This window comes from Tasmannia lanceolata, unplaced genomic scaffold, assembly GCF_043159265.1.
Source record: "Tasmannia lanceolata isolate RefF3 unplaced genomic scaffold, GAP_Taslan_0.1 ptg000025l, whole genome shotgun sequence".
NCBI classification, from domain to species: domain Eukaryota; kingdom Viridiplantae; phylum Streptophyta; class Magnoliopsida; order Canellales; family Winteraceae; genus Tasmannia; species Tasmannia lanceolata.
This window is the reverse complement of record NW_027518702.1, coordinates 1947285-1967927: the sequence shown is the minus strand read 5'-3', so window position 1 is coordinate 1967927 and position 20643 is coordinate 1947285.

Below are 20643 nucleotides of genomic sequence, written 5' to 3'. Positions count from 1 at the left end.
CTCTCCAACATAAACTGTTGGTGGGCCCAACAATTAATTTGTTGAAATCTTTGTCGAGCACTTATTAGCCCTTCAGCTGAAGAGGGGCCTTAAGAGAGGGGAAGTCAGTTTCTTGGTAACCTTGAACATGGGAGAGACAATAGTGGGGGAGAGTCCCACTCCTAGCAGCATTCGACAAGTTCTGGATGAATATGCACATGTCATGTCCGAGAAACTGCCCAAAACATTGCCACCGAGGAGGCCAATGGACCATAATATTGAGTTGCAGTGGACCATAAGATTGAGTTGGAACCTCGTAGCATACCACCAGCTCGTGCCCCTTATAGAATGGCTCTTTCCGAATTAACATAACTCAGGAGGCAACTGGACGAACTTCTTGAAGCAGGATTTCTCCGACCCTCAAAAGCACCCTATGGTGCCCCTGTGCTATTTAAGAAGAAGCACAACGGTAGCCTTAGGCTGTGCATTGACTACCGAGCCCTCAACAAGCTAACTATCAAGAACAAATATCCCAACCCCCTGATTACAGATATGTTCGACCAATTGGGAGGAGCAAGGTGGTTTTCTAAACTAGACCTGTGGTCTGGCTATTACCAAGTGCGGATCGCCAAGGGAGGCGAACCAAAAACAACCTATATGACAAGATACAGTGCCTTCGAATTTTTGGTTCGGCCTTACCAAATGCCCATGCAACTTTTTGCACCTTGATGAACGGGTTGTTCCATGGCTTTCTTAACAAGTTTGTGGTAGTGTATCTTGATGACATCGTGGTGTACAACAACACCTATGAAGAACATGTTGAGCACTTGAAAAAAGTTCTTGATGTACTCCAAAGCAACCAGCTCTATGTGAAACTGGAGAAGTGTTCCTAAAGAAATCAGAGGAAAAGCTACTTGGGCAAACAAATGGAGAAGGTTACAACCATCTGATTTCGCTCTATGGCAATCTTGAACATAAGGGTGAGGTAATGAGGTTATTGGAGCTTTAGAAATCTGTTCGTAAGAGGCTTATTAACAAGGATTATACAGCTATTCTTGGATCATTGATGAAGCTTGGTGAGTTCCAAATAGCTGAAGAGTGGGAGTCTTGTAGTAACAGTTATGATTTTCGTGTGCCAAATGTGCTTATTCTTGCATACTACCAAAAGGGGTTGGTGGAGAAGGCCGAAGCGAAGATTGAAGACATTTTTAAGAAGGGAAAGGTTCCGATTCAGAACAATTATGGGATTTTGGCGGCGGATATTTCGATGAGGGTAAAATTCTTAGAAGGGTCGTATAACCTCCGGGCAAAATCTTTATGCGCAGCGGAATAAAATCGCATAGTATAACATTATTCTTCAATTTTGCCCTTAGCCCAGGATTTCTAGGAACTAGATTATATGTTGGTGATAAAATAAACAGATAGAAATATACCTATGTAGAAGTTACCACGAAGAAGATCGTGTGCTTGATCTACTCCCCGAATCGTCACGAACGAACCCTTCTTCACGAACGCCGCAAGTTGATCCGATGGGATCCGTTGATTTTGCACAACAAATAGAACAACCTTTGTTCTACTTTTATAAACTAATCCAAATCAGTTCTTTGGATGGGAAATCTAATAGTAGATGATGGAGCTTTAATGGTGATGAACTAGAAGTAATGGAGAGAGGGAGAGAGGGATGTGGAGAACATCATGTGGGTCCCACAACAATTCAATTACTTTCTAAGAGATTGTCTTTATGTACCTTCTATAAGAAGGAATTTGATTTCTGTTTCGAAACTCATCTCTGATGGGTATTCAGTTAATTTCAATAAAAATTCAGTTTTCATTAAAAAGGAGAATTCCATTATAGTTGAAGGTACATGTTCAAATGGTTTATATCTAATTAACGCCAAAGAGATTGTGAGTAACATTGAGAGTATTCCAAGTGTAGATGTTCCAAACCTCAAAAGGGCAAGGGACACAATAATTCCGACTCAACTTTGACATTTTCGATTAGGTCATATTAGCCTAGAGCGGATCACGAGGTTAGTGAAAGATGGTCCATTGGATTCTATCCCTGTGGAACCTTTTCCAACCTGTGAGCCATGTCTCCAAGGCAAAATGACTAAAACTCCCTTCAAGGGCAAGAGTGGAAGAAGCGAGAACTTGTTGGAATTGATACATACAGATGTATGTGGACCACTTTCTCATCCTTCAAGAGGAGGGTTTGTCTACTTCGTGACTTTCACGGATGACCATTCAAGGTACGGTTACCTGTACCTAATGCGTCACAAGTCTGAGACCTTTGAAAAGTTCAAAGAATTCAAGAATGAAGTAGAAAACCAATTAAATAATAAGATTAAAACTCTTCGCTCCGATCGGGGAGGAGAGTATCTCTCGGATGTGTTTAAGGACTACTTAAAAGAATGCGGAATTACTTCTCAATGGACTCCACCTGCCATGCCAGAGTTGAACGGTGTGTCATAAAGAAGGAATCGAACTATGTTGGACATGGTTCGATCCATGACGAGTTTTGCTAAGGCGCCATTGTTTCTTTGGAGGTATGCCTTAGAAACAACGCTCTACATCCTAAATCGAGTTCCAACTAAATCAGTGCCAAGGACCCCATATGAGTTATGGACGGGTAGGAAACCCTCATTGAATCATATGAGGATATGGGGTTGTCCTGCCCATGTTAAAAAAATAAGTGCTGACAAATTAGAGACTCGAACTGAAAGGTGTCTCTTTATTGGATATTCAAAGGAAACAAAGGGTTATTGGTTTTATAACCCTGGCGAACAAATTTGTGTTGTAAGCCGGAAGGCCGCATTCTTGGAAGAAGAGTTCATCTAAGATGCAGGTGAGATGGAGAGGATTGCCTTGGAAGAGCAATATGATAATCCAATAGAGAGATCTGAGAAAACTAAGCAAGAATCTAATGAGCCTACTCCGACACTTCGACATAGTATTAGGGAGATCAGAAGACCACGTAGATATCTCTATCTGGGTGAGAAAATTAATCCAAACATGGAAGAAACGGATCCCCTTAACTATAGAGAGGCGATGTTAGACATCTATGCGAGCAAATGGTTAGATGTTATGAAATTCGAAATCGACTCTATGTATTCCAACAAGGTCTGGACTCTAGTTAATCCACCAGAGGGTATTAAGCACATTTGATGCAAATGGATCTTCAAGAAGAAGAAAGGCCCTGATGGAAAGGTGGAGACCAACAAGGCACAGCTTGTGGCAAAGGGCTATACTCAAAAGGCTGGAATGGATTATGAGGAAACATTTTCACCTGTAGCTATGTTAAAGTCCATTAGGATTTGTTGGCTATCGCTGCACATTATAATTCTGAGATCTGCCAGATGGACGTCAAAACCGCCTTCTTGAATGGAAACTTTCAGGAGATATTTATATGGTCCAGCCAGAGGGTTTTTAGGCTGCTAGAGAGGATAGTCAGAAAGTGTGCAAGTTGCAGATATCCATTTATGGATTAAACCAAGCATCTCGCAGTTGGAATCATCGTTTTGATCAAGCGGTCAAAGAGTTTGGCTTCTCTCAAAATATTGATGAGGCTTGTGTATACAAGAAGGTCAATGTGAATGCCGTAACATATTTGGTTCTATATGTGGATGACATTCTACTCATTGGAATGATGTAGGAATGTTATCTAACACAAAGTTATGGCTTTCCGTTACATTTGCAATGAAATATCTGGGTGAAGCTTCTTATATATTAGGACTTAAATTATTTAGGGACCGAAAAAGTAGGTGTGGAGCCCGATCCCGAGGAAATTGGCAAGGACACGAGATCCCCGTCGATCCTCTAAGATCTCCACATGTGAAGGAGAGCTCTACCAAGGAACTCTCGAAAGAGTGCCCCTCACTGCATGAGTGGCGAGTAAATGAGATACCTCTTGATTCAGGGACGAGCCTGGAACCTATACGTACCTAAAACAAAGAAGAGTCGCCATCCAAGGAAATAGGCCCTGGATCCCCATGAAATACTCTGTTGCAATAGATAACAAGATATACAAAAGTTCGTGCCTGATGACGAATGGGGAAGGTCCAAAGAGCACCCAAAATCGTTCGAGTGTAAACACCCAGTTTCTTATGCCATTTTTATTAACTTTGAAGAATTTTGGGTCAAAATCACGTGAAATGGGAATATATATCTCCGAGAACACGTCTACCAAATCATGCATGTCTCGAAGATGAATAATAAGCACACACAAAAGAAATGAAAGAAGAGTCTCCTAAGTATAACTAGGTTATGAGTGTCATGCCTAATTGGTGTCTAAGTTCTAGTGGATGAACACATGCATGCCACAGCTAAAGGTATAAGATCTGTACAAGAAAGTAAGAAAATACAACAAGCACACAACACAACTCGACTCCACACATGACTCGACACGACAAACCCTAGACTCTAATGCGAAATTTGACTCGGACCAAGATGGTCATCCCGGCTGCTTTACGTATCCCGGCCTCGGGAAGAATCAGAGTCAACGTAGTTCGGTGGCCTATTCTAAGCTATGATGCCTAAATATGTCTATACCACACTAGACTCGACATGACACGACTCGACTTATGTTTAGTTGTTTAAGTATTTTAGACACGCCTATATGGTCCTAAACTAATGCAAGTCAACCTAGTCTAATACAGGTGAGCCCTACATCCTATGTGTAACTAGATTGTATGTCCTAAGAAAAATAATGGGCTAACTAAGTGCTTCCTAGTCTAGCCATCGGCTCGACTAAGTGTCTAACCGACCATGACTCGAGGCCACCTAACTCTAGGGACACTCACACAACATGACACACAATGCATCAACCTATCTAGGATAGACTCCTAAATCTAAGACACCCCAAACATCTAGGGCATACTCATAACTTTAGAGGAAGATCTTTTGAAAAGGTTTTGAAGAGTTTTTCATTTTTTTAGCGTTTTGAATTTATTAATGATTTTTAAGAATTTTTTGAATGTTTGAAATGTTTATTTTTGAAGATTTGACTGAACCTGAGATAAGGATTCCAAGCTGCCTACGTACCCCGTGGAAGGGAATCAAGTCAATGTAGTTCGGAAACAGATTCTCCTAACAACTCTCCTAATGAATCATGACTTTTGAAAATATTTTTGTATTTTTAAAAGTGTTTTTGATGTTTTTGACTCAAGATGACAGATTCCTATCATCATAAGGGTAGGACAGACTCCTGTATTCTGCAAAGGCTGGACATAATCCAATACTTTTCAGGTGACTGGACAAAATCCCATGACTCGGTGAAAGGCAGGACAGAATCCTAACTCTGCAAGGGTTGGACAGAATCCTATACCTTGTATGATGAGCTCGACAGAATCCCAACTCCCTATGACGATAGGATAGACTCCTGAAAGACTGACTCTCTAACTAAGGACATGCTCATATGCTAAAGGACTGACTCCTAGTGCATAACCCTAAGGGAGTGCTAACAAGGCAAAGCATGTCTTCTAGAAGAAGAGGAGATAAATGGATGTTTGTGAGACTAGGCAAGTCTCCTAAAAGAGATGACAGCTATGACCAATGAGACAAAGCCTGTCTCCTACAGCTAACTCTAATGAGACACTGAATGTCTCCTATGGAGGGCTCCAAGTAACCTTATCATTGCCCTTGAATGATAAATAGGATTAGGACAACTAAAAGACTAAGTTAGTCTTTAACCTAATAAGGGTGTACTAGCAATGAGACTTAGGTAGTCTCCTATGGGTTGACTCACTAATGAGATAAAGCCTGTCTACAAATGGTATGACTTTTTCTATATGAGACATAGCTTGTCTCCTAAAAGATGGCTCTAGATAACTCCTTCATTGCCCTTGCAATGAATGGGGACTTCTAATGTACAAGGTTGCATGACTTAAAAAAGACTGGGCAAGTCTTATAAATAAAAGAGGGGAGTGCTACTTGGACCGAGCAAGTCTCCTAATGATGGGCTTTGGCTAACGCCTTCATCGCCCACTAGGCTAAGCATGAATCAAGCATCAAAAGTAAGCATTTGCATTCTACAAGGAAGCTGAACATTTGTATTTAAAATTACACCATCCAAATGGCACAACTAGAAAAAGTGATACACATAAATATTGTAGGGAACACATCAGAGAACACTTGAATAGTTATGAACTTTTGCTGGTTCGCGTCGGAAGGGGCCGAAACATGAACATCTCCAGGCAAATTTCAGATTTCAATTCTGTAGTTTTGCTTTTCAAAAGTTCTGATTTGATTTTGCCAAACAGATGATCAAAAATATATTTTCAAGAAAAGTATTCAACTACAAAGTTTTATAAAAGTGATCAAATAAACTTTTCTCTGTTGAAAATTTTGGCTGGATCTTGCCAGAAGTGGCCAGCAAATGACCATTTCCGATCGAGTCCAAATCTAGAAATGTAGTGCTTTTGACTGATATCTTAAAAGTAGCATAACTTTTTCATTTTTCATCGTTACGAGGCCCTTAAGATGTCAAATCGAAGATCTCAGAAAGATCTACAACTTCCATGTGTATCACTTTTGCTAGATCTAATCATATTTTAGTAAAAAATTCAAAATAAAATCTAGACAGCTTGTAATTCAACACAATTTGATAACATTTAACATCAAAACTTCATTCAAACATAGGATTTATGGGAATTTGACACAGTTATATGATAATACATGCTGATGAGGCTTAGATCTAATCATGTTAGTTTCAGTTTTAAAGATTTTTAAGAAATTCTCACAAAAATTGCATAAATTCACTATTTTTCAAGTTTTTTCTTGAAATTTCACATTAAAAAGCATCCAAACATTAGATCAGGGAATTTCATTCAAATTTATGATAAAATATGTTATTTAAACCTATATCTACCAATTTTATCATCAGATTTCAAATCTTACATTGATTTTCACAAAAACACACATAAATTCACCATTTTGCACCGAATTTTAGGCTGAAATCTTAAAACAGCTATAACGTCTTCGTTTATTTGCTAACTTTTTGCCGTGAGCTATCAAATCGAAGATCTCGATGAGAACTACACGTTCTAGTAAGAATTTTTTATAAATTCAAGTTAAAAATTGATATAAAAAATGACCAAAACTAGGCTGTACAAAACCTAATTTTGTCATTTTTTCTCAACTGTTAACTAAAAACTTAAAAACTAAGGTGAATTACTCAAGTTCTTGATATGAACTGACATTTTAAAGATATTTAGGTAGATTTTAACCCTATGATGTTAGATCTAACATTTTTCATGCATTTTTCCTTTAGATTTTTCATTTGAGGCTAGATTTTCAAAAGAAACTCTAAAAGAAACTCAAAATCTACTAACCTTGTGCTCTTCTTTTGGATCTCTCCTTGAAAGATTATTCTCCTCCTTTATCTCTCTAGATCTCATTCTTTCTCTCTCTATAATCTTCTCTCTCTTTAAAAATCTCTCTCCCTCTCTTTAAAATTAGATCAAGAACCCTAATTTTTTTCCAAATGAGATCCCAAATGCTCTATTTATAGAGTTTCCTTTTAATTTTTGTCCCCCATTAGTTTATAGGACAACCCTTTTTCAAAAAATTTACTTTTGTTATGGTTGCAAAAGGGTGATCTAAGGAGAAAATTTCAAGTAAAAAATTAACATAATTTTATCCCCTTCTACCCTCCTATGTGTTTTACATTTGATTTTGATGAAATGGGTGGTCTCGAGAAGAAATTAGGTCAAAAACTAGAGTGGGATAATTCACCCCCTTTAAAGGTAGCTTACATCCTAAGCTAAGTTTTCTTAGTATAATTAACTAAATCACCCCCATTTTCACTCTAGTGTAAAAGCTGGCTAAGCTAATGGTTAATACACTCCCCTATTTACACTATCATTCTAACTCAACTCATCTTATTAGGGCTTTTTGCTCGGATTTTAACAAAATTTTGCAGAGACCTAGCTGGGACCCTAACCTACCCTAGAGAGATTTGGGGTCCTAATTCACTGATTTAGTAGGGTTTCTTCTTCACACGAGAAGGTTTAGGGCCCGGTTAAAATGTGGTGTCTACAGATGCCCATCTTTGGCAGAGCGTGCTTGTCGCGCGAATGCCAAAGCTGAACAGACATCACATTTTGACTGGCCCAAGATTGATTGAAGAGAAAGAAGAATGAAGAAATAATTTTGTGAAGGTTGGATTGTTGGAAGGATTGGTTTGTGCTTGGAGGCGGGTGGTTTTTACTCAGAGGCAGGTGGTTTTGCTCTGAGGCATTAGTTTTTGCTCAGAGGTAGATGGTTTTTGCACAGAGGCAGGTGCTCTCAAGGAGACACTGATTTTTGCTAGAGGCATAGGTTGTTGCTCAGAGACATTGGTTTTTGTTCAGAGGCAGGGGTTTCTGCTCAAAGGCATGTGTTTTTGCTCAGAGGCATGGGTTTTTTATCGGAGGCATTGGTTTTTGCACGAAGGCATGGGTTTTTGCACAGAAGCAGATGCTCTCAAGGAGACACTGGTTTTGCTCAGAGGCAGGTCCTCTCAGGGAGACTTTGGTTTTTGCTCAGAGGCAGGTGCTCTCAGGGAGACTTTGGTTTTTTGCTCAGAGGCGGGTGCTCTCAGAGAGACTTTGGTTTTTTCTCAGAGGCGGGTGCTCTCAGGGAAACTTTGGTTTTTGCTCAGAGGCAGGTGCTCTTAGGGAGACTTTGGTTTTTACTCGGAGGCAGGGGTTTATGCACAGAAGCATATGGTTTATGCACAGAGGCAAATGGTTTATGCGCAGAAGCAGATGGTTTATGCACGGAGGCAGATGGTTTTTGCACGGAGGCAGAATGGTTTATGCACGGAGGCAAATGGTTTATGCACAAAGGCAGATGGTTTATGCACAGAGGCAGATGGTTTATGCATGGAGGCAAATGGTTTATGCATAGAGGCGGATGGTTTATGCACAGAGGCGAATGGTTTATGCACTGAGGTAGATGATTTTTCGCTTGAGGTGTATGCTCTCAGGGAGACTTTGATTTGGGCTTGAATGCTTGGTTTGATTACAAACCTTGTTTGTAAGCAGAAACTCCTCTGGGAATTTGAACAACAAATGCTGCTGAGGACTTTTTGGGTTCAGACCTTGCTGAGAAGGATTTTGATTGAGGGATGCGACTCAAAGGAATGTATTTAAGAATCTTCTGTCTCTATCCATTGGGTTTGGATGCCGTGTAGAAACGGACTTGAATGTCGTGTGGAAACGAACGTAGATGTCGTGTGAAAACGGACTTAGATACCGTGGAAGGCGAGGCGAGGACGGATGCTGTAGAAAGCAAATGCTGGATGATTAGGAAAATTGGATTGGATTCGAAATTAGAAGAGGATTTTGACTGACTCAACTCGGGATTGATTGATCATCTCTTGCCAAGAGAAATAAAGAGTACGTGTTCTCTGCTGAGGATAAGACTTGAATGACTTGCTGGGGTTTTGGGTATTGACTCTTTTTAAAAGATGAACAACATTCTGCTTAGGTTTTGAAGACTGCGGGAGCTAATTTTAGACTCCACTGTGGGATTTGATTTTCTCAACATTGATTTTGCTGAGGATGATTTCAATTGAGGAATTTGATTCAATGTAATGTACTCAAGCATCTCTTGTCTCTATCTGTTGAGAATAGCTATCACAATTATCTTTTTGTGCTTGGTATCTTTTATGACCGATAGGTCATAAAAGATGCCCCTAGTGTGATGTACTTTCATGACAAAAGTCTTAAGAATGCAGAACCAGGATAGGTAGGGAAATTTTGTGTTTGCATGGGTTTCTTTGGTATTTGAATAAGGCAATCTCCACAATGACTAAATCTGAGAATTTCTTCTTTTACTGCTCACTGCTCGAGGCTCTGATGTCTTTGGCAAGTCTGAACAAGATGTCTCTTACTCTTCTTTGATTCCTTAGCCAGGATCGACTCTGGGTTTTTCTTTTCATTTAAGAAGGTATGCACCCATTCTTTCCAGTGCCAGACAATTTTCAATTTTGAAAGAAAAAGAATATGAATGATGAACAGACTTCCAAGGACTCGATCAAGGAGGATTCAGAATAAACTTGATTTACTTTGAAGAAACTCAACATTTATTTCAAGAACTCAACTAACTTTTGATTCACTCTCAGATCTAATGTTTTATATCTTTTTATGGTAAGGCTAGCCGCTCTCAGAGTAATCTCGAAGACCATGTCAAGAGGCTCTAATTTTCTCCATTAGGACTTCCGTCATTGTTATTACCCCCTTCAGATTGCTCTGTTTCAATGCCCCTAGTTTAGAAATGCATCAAAATAAGTCTTGCCGACACTACTCAGATTCCGGAATTCCACCCTGTGTAGAAGACTGCTTCTCCATCTCATCAATTCTCTTCTTGAGAAAATCGTAACTCTCATGACTTTTGTCTTTCAAGCTTTTCAGTCCAGCAGACCATTCATCTCAGCTTCTGCTTGGATTGTCAGCAACACTTGTACTTTGGAATTCCTCCTGACTGAGGAACTTCTTCTGCATCTCATAAAGTCCATTTTATGAGAAGTCCTTGCCCCTGACTGGATCGCCTTTTCAGGTTTTCAATCCAGTAAACTGCTACCCTAACTCCTGCATAAGCCAACTTTTTATTATTGTCGACTTAGCAAGTAAATGATCATCGCTTTTGTCTAGGCTGCCCTTTTGGGTTTTCAACCTAGTGGGTCTTCAGACTCTCATTTTTTTCTTTTCTTTCTGTTTTTTCTTTTGTTTGCCTTGAACCTTTGCTCGTTTTACTAGAAGGACTTTCTAGGTGGGCTTAGGTTCAAAATGGTATGATATTTCTTTAGTTCAAACGATTTGGATCGAATCTGGTCTTGACAGATTACCTACGTGCCCCAGAAATAGAGGATCAGATCCGTGTAGTTCACTTCTTGGGGTTTGTCAAAGAATGGTTTAGCTTTTAGCTTCAAAAGATTGAAAGGGAATAATTTTGTTTTATCCCAAAGGTAGACCGAACCTAAGTTGATCAGGTTGCCTACGTATCCCTGAAGAGTTGGGGATTAGGTCTGACGTAGTTCGGGTGCAAAAAATGCCCCTAGTTTATAATGTGTTTGAAAAAATTATTTGGCTTTATAGCTTTTGTGGCTCAAAGGGTTCATAAAAGGATTTTTAAACGTTGGAATTTTGGCTACAAAGGCTCAGACGTCCAAGGATGGCATCCTGGTGGTGTTTTAACGTGCAAGCTCTTGAATGCTTAAGGTTCAATGGCTTTGAATATTTTTGTCGAGTAGTCTGGCAGTTTCTGCAGACAAGACTTCAACTACGATGCTCAAATCTCATCTTGGCTCGAATCCATGTCCAAGATTCCGTAACTCTCAATAGTCTCCAAATGTTAAAGACGATTCTCATATTTAATTTATCTCATTGACTCCATCATTTGAGTCTTTGATATTCTTAAAGAGTTGACTTAGGGACACATTCCTTTATCCTTCTTGCCTTTCTCTCGCACTTTTTTTTCTTTTGGATGTTCTCTTTCTTTTTCATACTCTCTTTCTTCTAGATGTAAGAATTGTCCATGCTCATGAAATATTCCCATTTGGAATCTCATTAAAGATATGCGACCCAAATGTTCTTTTAGGGCTTACTCTATGAATATGACATTGATATTTGAAAGTCTTCTCTCAACTTCTCATCAACCCCTTTGGATGTCTGATGCTCATCTCTCTTGAATTTAGCTCTTCAACCAGATGTCTAAAGATGATGATGGAGTCTTGCTTTGCTTGCTTTGCTCAACGACAGGGCATTCACCCGGTTTATCCTAATATGATCAAGCAAGACTACCTTGAACCCCTCTAAATAGGTTTATCAATTCTTTGCGCTCCTCGGGAAATAAAGTTTTGTCAATCCATCTTTCCCGAGTTTTGGATTTCGATACCACTATCAACAGCTTCGATTTCTTCTTTAAGTAGCTATGCTCGACGCTCTTCCTCTTGTTTGACCTTCTTTCAGATCTCGAGAAAAATTTTGTCTATATTTTCATCTGAGAAGGGTGTCTTAATTTTGTTTAAACATTAAATCCAAGAGTGAATCACGGAACACTGATAACGCTCGAGTCAAAAGTTTATTTCTATGGAGATTTCAAGTACATTGATAATTTTTTGACGCGCCTCAATAGGCTCTACAAGGACTCGACGAAGAATTTTACTTTGATTCAACGAGAAAAACTGACAGCAACATCATGCTAAAGTTGACATTGACACAACTAAACTCTATCAACTTTGATAGTAGAGGATTAGTGTCTACTCAATGAAAGACAAGTTTCAAAACATAGGACACTTCTTCGAAGGTAATGAATTGGCACTGAAGGTTCAAGGTAGCATGCCTTCCTCCATGATAATGATGACTACAGAGTTCGATCTCGGAGTAGGAATCTCAGAAAAGGTATCCCCACAAGGCCTAGGTTAAGTGAGGCAATAAAAGGCTATGTTGGCAATGTAAGGGAAGCAATAAATTGCCTTGATCAAATGTGTTTAAAAATGGTTAGTCTTTTGGAGGGCTAGTCATCTGCTGGACTCAGACTTTTGAATTGGATGCACATACACTAGATCCATAGTCATGGGATAAAACTCTGAACAAATCGATATAAGAGCAATCTTGAGCATACCTATTGGTATTTTGAGTTTGAGTATCAGGAAGAGACCGTCTATAAGGGTCAAAGGAAATAGGCAGTGATAATATGACCTATATCAATAGGGTCTCGAGGAATCCTGAATCCATTCCTTTAGGTCTTCTTTGGATATGAAAGAGCAAGAATAATAAACAACCTTAATATAAATAGGTTTTGATCTCAGCAATAATCATGCACTCGTGAGATAGATAAGCAAGGTATAACCGATCCATTAATGATCACGGTATGATACAAGAGTACAAAGTAAAGGACAGGCGAACATAGATCAAATGGATAATCAATGGCTCAGATGGTAGACCATGGCCATAAAAGGACAAAAGCATGGTCAAGGACCAGATCTAAAATTTGAATGATGGATGGACACGCAAATAATTTTTATGTACAAATATTTTTTATGTAGAAAAAGGTAAATCCTAACCAATGAATATATAGGTGGAATGTAACAAATGGATATATAAGTGAAATGTAACAACGGATATATAGGTGGAATGTAACCAATGGATATATAGGTGGAATGTGTCATCAATTAATCAAAAAATAAACCACGGTCATGAGTGTGACAAGTAGAAGTCACTAACCACGTTTAAATCTGAAAAATGAATTTCTATAATAGATTGGATTAGATAAAGAAACATCACTACATAAGTAGGCCCTATTCTAATAATTAATATATATACATATATATATATATATATATATCCTAACCAGGGGCACCACCCCTAAATCTAAGCTAGCAAAGTCAAGGAAGTCTCGACTCATGACAGACTGATGAGTGTACTAAGACAGTGTTGTAGCCACACAGGTGAACTACCCAAGTTTATAAATGGGACAAGGCTCCTAACTCTAGGCTCAACATGTGTAAGCAACACATGTTCATCCCTATATAGAAATAAAGGACAAATGCAATATATAGAGAGCGTAAGGCTGAGGTTCACCTGGTCGGGTGCATAGTTACTTGTATGCCGTGACTGTCGCCCAGCATACGAACTATGTCTGTTTTACACACGAAGTGTCCAAGTGTTGAGTATGCTACTAGTGCGGTGGCGCTAGAAGGCGGGTATAGCCCTCACAACTCCTACTCATAATATCCCGAATAGGTCATCTGATAGTACATCCACAACAAACCACAGCAGAAAGGTAACCGCAAAACAAGATAATATATGGAAGGAATGAGAGTGAGTGTATGAGCCCTTGTTTTATTACGCACCTATTTGGTGCCCCTGGGTTTCTAACGAAAAGGTTCCCATTTATAATTATTTTGGCCCAAATTTCTTCAAAATTAATTTAAATGGCCTTTTTAGCAAAGTTAGGCAATATCTCGAAAGATCCTCAGCAGAGTCGTCAGCTTGTGGACCCCGATCCTAATAAAGCTAGCGAAGACACGAGATCCCCGTCAATCCTTTAAGATCTCCACACGTGAAGGAGAGCTCTACCAAGGAACTCTCGAAAGAGTGCCCCTCACTGCATGAGTGACGAGTAAATGAGATACCTCTTGATTCGGGGACGAGCCCGGAACCTACACGTACCTAAAACAAAGAAGAGTCGCCATCCAAGGAAATAGGCCCTGGATCCCCATGAAATACTCTGTTGCAATAGATAACAAGATATACAAAAGTCCGTGCCTGATGACGAATGGGGAAGGTCCAAAGAGCACCCCAAATCGCTCGAGTGTAAACACCCGGTCTCTTATGCCATTTTTATTAACTTTGAAGAATTTTGGGTCAAAATCACGTGAAATGGGAATATATATCTCCGAGAACACGTCTACCAAATCATGCATGTCTCGAAGATGAATAATAAGCACACACAAAAAAAATGAAAGAAGTGTCTCCTAAGTATAACTAGGTTATGAGTGTCATGCCTAATTGGTGTCTAAGTTCTGGTGGACGAATACATGCATGCTACAGTTAAAGGTATAAGATCCGTACAGAAAAGTAAGAAAATACAAGAAGTACACAACACAACTCGACTCCACACATGACTCGACACGACAAACCCTAGACTCTAATGTGAAATTTGACACGGACCGGGATGGCCATCCCGGCTGCTCTACGAATTCCGGCCTTGGGAAGAATCAGAGTCAACGTAGTTCGATGACCTATTCTAAGCTACGATGCCTAAATATGCCTAGACCACACTTGACTCGACATGACACGACTCGACTTATGTTTAGTTGTTTAAGTATTTTAGACATGCCTATACGGTCCTAAACTAATGCAAGTCAACCTAGTCTAATGCAGGTGGGCCCTACATCCTATGTGTAACTAGGTTGTATGTCCTAAGGAAAATAATGGGCTAACTAAGTGCTTCCTAGTCTAGCCATCGGCTCGACTAAGTGTCTAACCGACCATGACTCGAGGCCTTCTAACTCTAGGGACACTCACACGATAAGACACACAATGCATCAACCTATCTAGGACAGACTCCTAACTCTAAGACACCACAAACATCTAGGACAGACTCCTAACTCTAGAGGAAGATCTTTTCGAAAAGGTTTTGAAGAATTTTTCATTTTTTTAGGGTTTTGAATTTATTAATAATTTTTAAGGATTTTTGAAAGGTTTAAAATGTTTATTTTTGAAGGTTTGACTGAACCTGAGATAAGGATCCCAAGCTGTCTATGTACCCCGTGGAAGGGGATCAAGTCAATGTAGTTCGGAAATAGATTCTCTTAACAACTCTCCTAATGACTCATGACTTTTGAAAATATTTGTTTGTATTTTTAAAAGTGTTTTTGATGTTTTTGACTCAAGATGACAGATTCCTATCATCATAAGAGTAGGACAGACTCGTGTATTCTACCAAGGTTAGACATAATCCAATACTTTGCAGGGAGCTGGCTGGACAAAATCCCATGACTCGGTGAAAGGCAGGACAGAATCCTAACCCTGCAAGGGTTGGACAGAATCCTATACCTTGCAGGGGCTGGATAGAATCCCAACTCCCTATGACGATAGGATAGACTCCTGAAAGACTGACTCTCTAACTAAGGACGGGCTCATATGCTAAAGGACTGACTCCTAGTGCATAACCCTAAGGGAGTGCTAACAAGACAAAGCATGTCTTCTAGAAGAAGAGGAGATAAATGGATGTTTGTGAGACTAGGCAAGTGTCACGGACCTTTGGTTTGGGATTGAGGTCCGTGCGGCACTTGTGTTGCCTCACAACAAGCAAGTAAGCCTAGCAAGGTTATGAGAATCAAACCTACAAAACAAACACAAATGGAGTGCTAAGTTTCCAAACACACACAAAGCAATAGGGCACGCGAGTAGGCAAATGTTAAGCTTTATTGATGATTCCAAAACAAGTTACAATAGGATCATGCCAAAAGGTCTACAACTCCTAAGGGTCCCCGATCACCCGTTGACTAGAATGGAATCCCTGCTAGGATATGCACTAGCAATGCACCACTCGATGGCCAACCAAGATCTCAGGGTAAAGAGCTTTAGCTACCAACCCCCTTAACCACCAATGGCGACCAAAGGTGCTATAAACAACGACTTTTGAAGACGCAACAAGACGAGCACGTTTTGGATTTTAATACCAACCACGTCCTCACTACAACATGTACATAGGCATGAGTCTTACATATTACATTGATAGACCAAGTCACGGGCCATAGGCCATGCGAACAGCGCTGGACGAAATGGCCACGTGACACAAGTCTCCTAAAAGAGATGACATCTATGACCAATGAGACAAAGCCTGTCTCCTAGAGCTAACTCTAATGAGACACTGAATGTCTCCTATGGAGGGCTCCAAGTAACCTTATCGTTGCCCTTGCAATGATAAATAGGGTTAGGAAAACTAAAAGACTAAGTTAGTCTTTAACCTAATAAGGGTGTACTAGCAATGAGACTTAGGTAGTCTTCTATGGGATGACTCACTAATAAGACAAAGCCTGTCTCCAAAGGGTATGATTTTTTCTATATGAGACATAGATTATCTCCTAAAAGAGGGCTATAGATAACTATTTCATTGCCCTTGCAATGAATGGGGACTTCTAATGTACAAGGTTGCATGACTTAAAAACGACTGGGCAAGTCTTATAAATAAAAGAGGGGAGTGCTACTTAGACCGAGCAAGTCTCCTAAGGATGGGCTTGGGCTAACTTCTTCATCGCCTACTAGGCTAAGCATGAATTAAGCATCAAAAGCACGCATTTGCATTCTACATAGAAGCAAACAATTTGTACTTATAATTACACTATCCAAATGGCAAAACTAGCAAAAGTGATACACATAAACGTTGTAGGGGACACATCCGAGAACATTTGATTAGTTATTCACTTTTGCTGGTTCTCGCCGGCAGGGACTGAAAAATGACTATCTCCGAGCAAATTTCATATTTTAATTCTGCAGTTTTACTTTTCCAAAGTTCTGATTTGATTTTGCAAAACAGAGGATCCAAAATACATTTTCAAGAAAAGTGTTCAACTATAAAGTTTTATAAAATTGATCAAATAAACTTTTCTCCGTTGACAATTTCAGCTGGATCTTGCCATACATGGCCGGAAAATGATCATTTCCGATCAAGTCCAAATCTGGAAATGTAGTATTTTTTACTGACATCTTAAAAGCATAACTTTTTCATTTTTCATCGTTACAAAGCCCGTGAGATGTCAAATCGAAGATCTCGGAAATATCTACAACTTCCATGTGTATTAATTTTGTTAGATCTAATCATATTTTAGTGAAAATTAAAAATAAAATCTGGACATCATTTAATTCAACACAATTTCATAACATTTAACATCAAAACTTCTTTCAAACACAAGATCTATGGGGAATTTGACACAAATATATGATAATACATGCTGATTAGGCTTAGATCTATTCATCTTAGTTTCAGTTTTGAAGATTTTTAAGGAATTCTCACAAAAAATTCATAAATTCATCATTTTTCAAGCTTTTTCTTGAAATTTCACATTAAAAAGCATCCAAACATTAGATCTATGGGAATTTCATTCAAATTTATGATGAAACATGTGTTTAAACCTATATCTACCAATTTTATCATCAAATTTCAAATCTTACGTGGATTTTCATAAAAACACACATAAATTCACCATTTTGCACCGAATTTTGAGCTGAAATCTTAAAACGGCCATAACTTCTTCGTTTCTTGGCCAAATGTTTGCCGTGAGCTATTAAATCGAAGATCTCGACGAGTACTACACGTTCAACTAAGATTTTTTTATAAATTCATGCTAAAAATTGAAGAAAAGTTACCAAAACTAGGTTGAACAAAATCTTGTTTTGTCATTTTTCCTCAATTTTTAACTAAAAACTCAAAAACTGAGGTGACTTACTCAAGATTGAAATCCCACTAGGCAACCCAAGAGGGGGGTGAATTGGGTTTCTTTAAAAACTTATTATCTTTAAAAACTCTTTACCAAAATTATCCTAGTTTTAATTTTTCTCAATTAAGTTAGTTTGATTAATTAAGCTTAATAGTAATGATGTAAACTTTATTCCCTAGTTGATTTTATAACTTGATTAGAATGATGAGAGACTTAATTAGCAAGAGATGAATATGCAATTTCAACATAAATGCTAATCACTCCCTCAAGCAAGGATATGAATATTAAAGCACCTACAAGAGAGAGTAAGAGAGATTTGTACCGATCATCAATCAAGAGGAGGTAGAGAGACAAGACGCTTTGACACAATGGCTTTTATAGTGGTTCGGTCTTAAACCGAAGACCTACTCCACTCCTCTCAAGTTTGCTCTCTTTGAGGTATCAACTATCTTCCAAGGAACTTAAATACGGCGTTCATTTCGCCTTGTACAATCCGAGCGTCCGAGCATCCGAGGGTCTTAAATACGGCGCCCTTTGTTGCCAAATACAATTAAAAGAAGAAGATATTGCTCACTTGCCTCTAGATAGGCTAATACAAAGTAAAGCTCACAATACACTCTCAAAGATGATTACAAGTAATGCCTAAACCAATCTCAAATGATTTTCTCAAATCAAGGCACAAGACGTTGGTGAGAGAAAATTAACCCAAAAATAGTTTCAAGTAGTTTTCTAGGGTTCTTTAGAGTTGGAGCATATTCATCTTTTGTTTTGGACCCTTTGAATGGGTATATATGAAGTCCCAACTCCATGTGACCGTTTGGGGGGCAAAACAGTCAAAACTGGGTCAAATAGTCAACTAGCCATTGGCTCTCCAACGGCTATATTTTTTTGAACAAATACACTGCTCGGAGTTTCGAGGGTATTCTCAGAGTTCCGAGCTCGGAGCTCCGAGGGTATTCTCGGAGTTCCGAGAAACCAAACAGAGATTTAATTTTAAGAGCCTCGAGCATTTCTCGGAGTTCCAAGACTGGATTTCCAGCAATCAGTGTCCAACTTCAAAAATTCATATCTCTTTCGTTTCCCGTCGGATTTCGACGTTCTTATACTCTACGGATATGAGAAAAATGAGAGCTATATGGTAAAAATATTTTTAAAAATATTTGAAAATGTTTTAAATAAGTTATGATAGGATTTAGTTGCTGGTCCAGGTTGTTCACTTAGAACTCTGTTTTGTTCAATGTTGTGTTGAATGTCATATGGGACCCAACATGTTGGTGCACCACCATGGCCATTCACTTATCCATTTAAGTCATTAAAGGGTGTGTTAGTCTCTTTGAAAAATATATTTTTAGGGGTTTTAAGGTGTGCCTTGATCAAGAAAAAATACAAGAGAGAAAGGTGATACATACTACCATTCTAAGTACTCTCTTGTTCTCTTAAGCCAATCTTCATTTGATCTTCAATGGTGTGCTTGGCTTGTTTTGGGATCTTCAAGGTTGAGCTTCTTTGCTTGACACCTTCAAAGGATGATGCCACCATTTGGTTCAAGCTCCTTTGCAAGTTGTTGATCCACAAGCTTTGGCCTTCATTGATCTTCCTTTGTTTGTTCAATACTTTGAGATGGTTGTGTGGAACTTCTCCTTGGTTGATCCTCCAAGGTATGGTTTGTCCAAATATGCTCTAGCTCCTTTGTCCTTTGTTTGGTTCATCTTCAAGCATAGGCTATTAATTGTGTGTGCTAGCATGGATTGACATGTGAATTCCCTGTGTATAGCACAACACTCAAGGCAAACAATTAGTCCATAAAAGACTAATCAATTTGTGTTTGTTAATCATCAAAACAAGGTTATTGAATGAACCCGTGGGCTAACAAAGATCTTGATATGAACTGACATTTTAAAGATATTTAGGTAAATTTTAACCCTAGGATGTTAGATCTAACTTTTTCATGCATTTTTCCTTTAGATTTTCCATTTTAGGCTAGGTTTTCAAATGAAACTCAAAATCTACTAACATTGTGCTCTTCTTTTGGATCTCTCTTTGAAAGATTCTTCTCCTCCTTCTTTCTCTCTCTAGATCTCATTTCTCTTTCTAGATCTCCTTCTTTCTCTCTCTAGATCTCCTTCTTTCTCTCTCTAGAATCTTCTCTCTCTAGAAATTTATCTCTTCCTCTCTTTAAAATTAGATTAAGAACCCTAATTTTTTTCCAAATGAGACTCCAAATGCTCTATTTATAGAGTTTTCCCTTAATTTTTGTCCTCCATTAGTTTATAGGACAACCCATTTTTAAAAATTTTGCTTTGGTTTTGGTTGCAAAAGGGTGTCTAAGGAGAAAATTTTAAGTAAAAAATTAACATAATTTGATCCCCTTCTATTACCCTAAGACACCCTCCTATGTGTTTTACATTTGATTTTGATGAAAATGGGTGGTCTCGGGAAGAAATTAGGTAAAAAATTAGACGGGATAATTCAGCCCCCTTTAAAAATAGCTTACATCCTAAGCTAAGTTTTCTTAGTGTAATTTACTAAATCACCCCCATTTTCACTCTAGTGTAAAAGCTAGCTAAGCTAATGGCTAATACACTCCATTATTTACACTATCATTCTAACTCGATTCGTCTTATTAGGCATTTTTGTTCGGATTTTGACAAAATTTTGCAGGGACCTAGCTGGACCCTAACCTACCCTAGGGAGAAATTTGAGGTCCTAATTCACTGATTTTGTAGGATTTC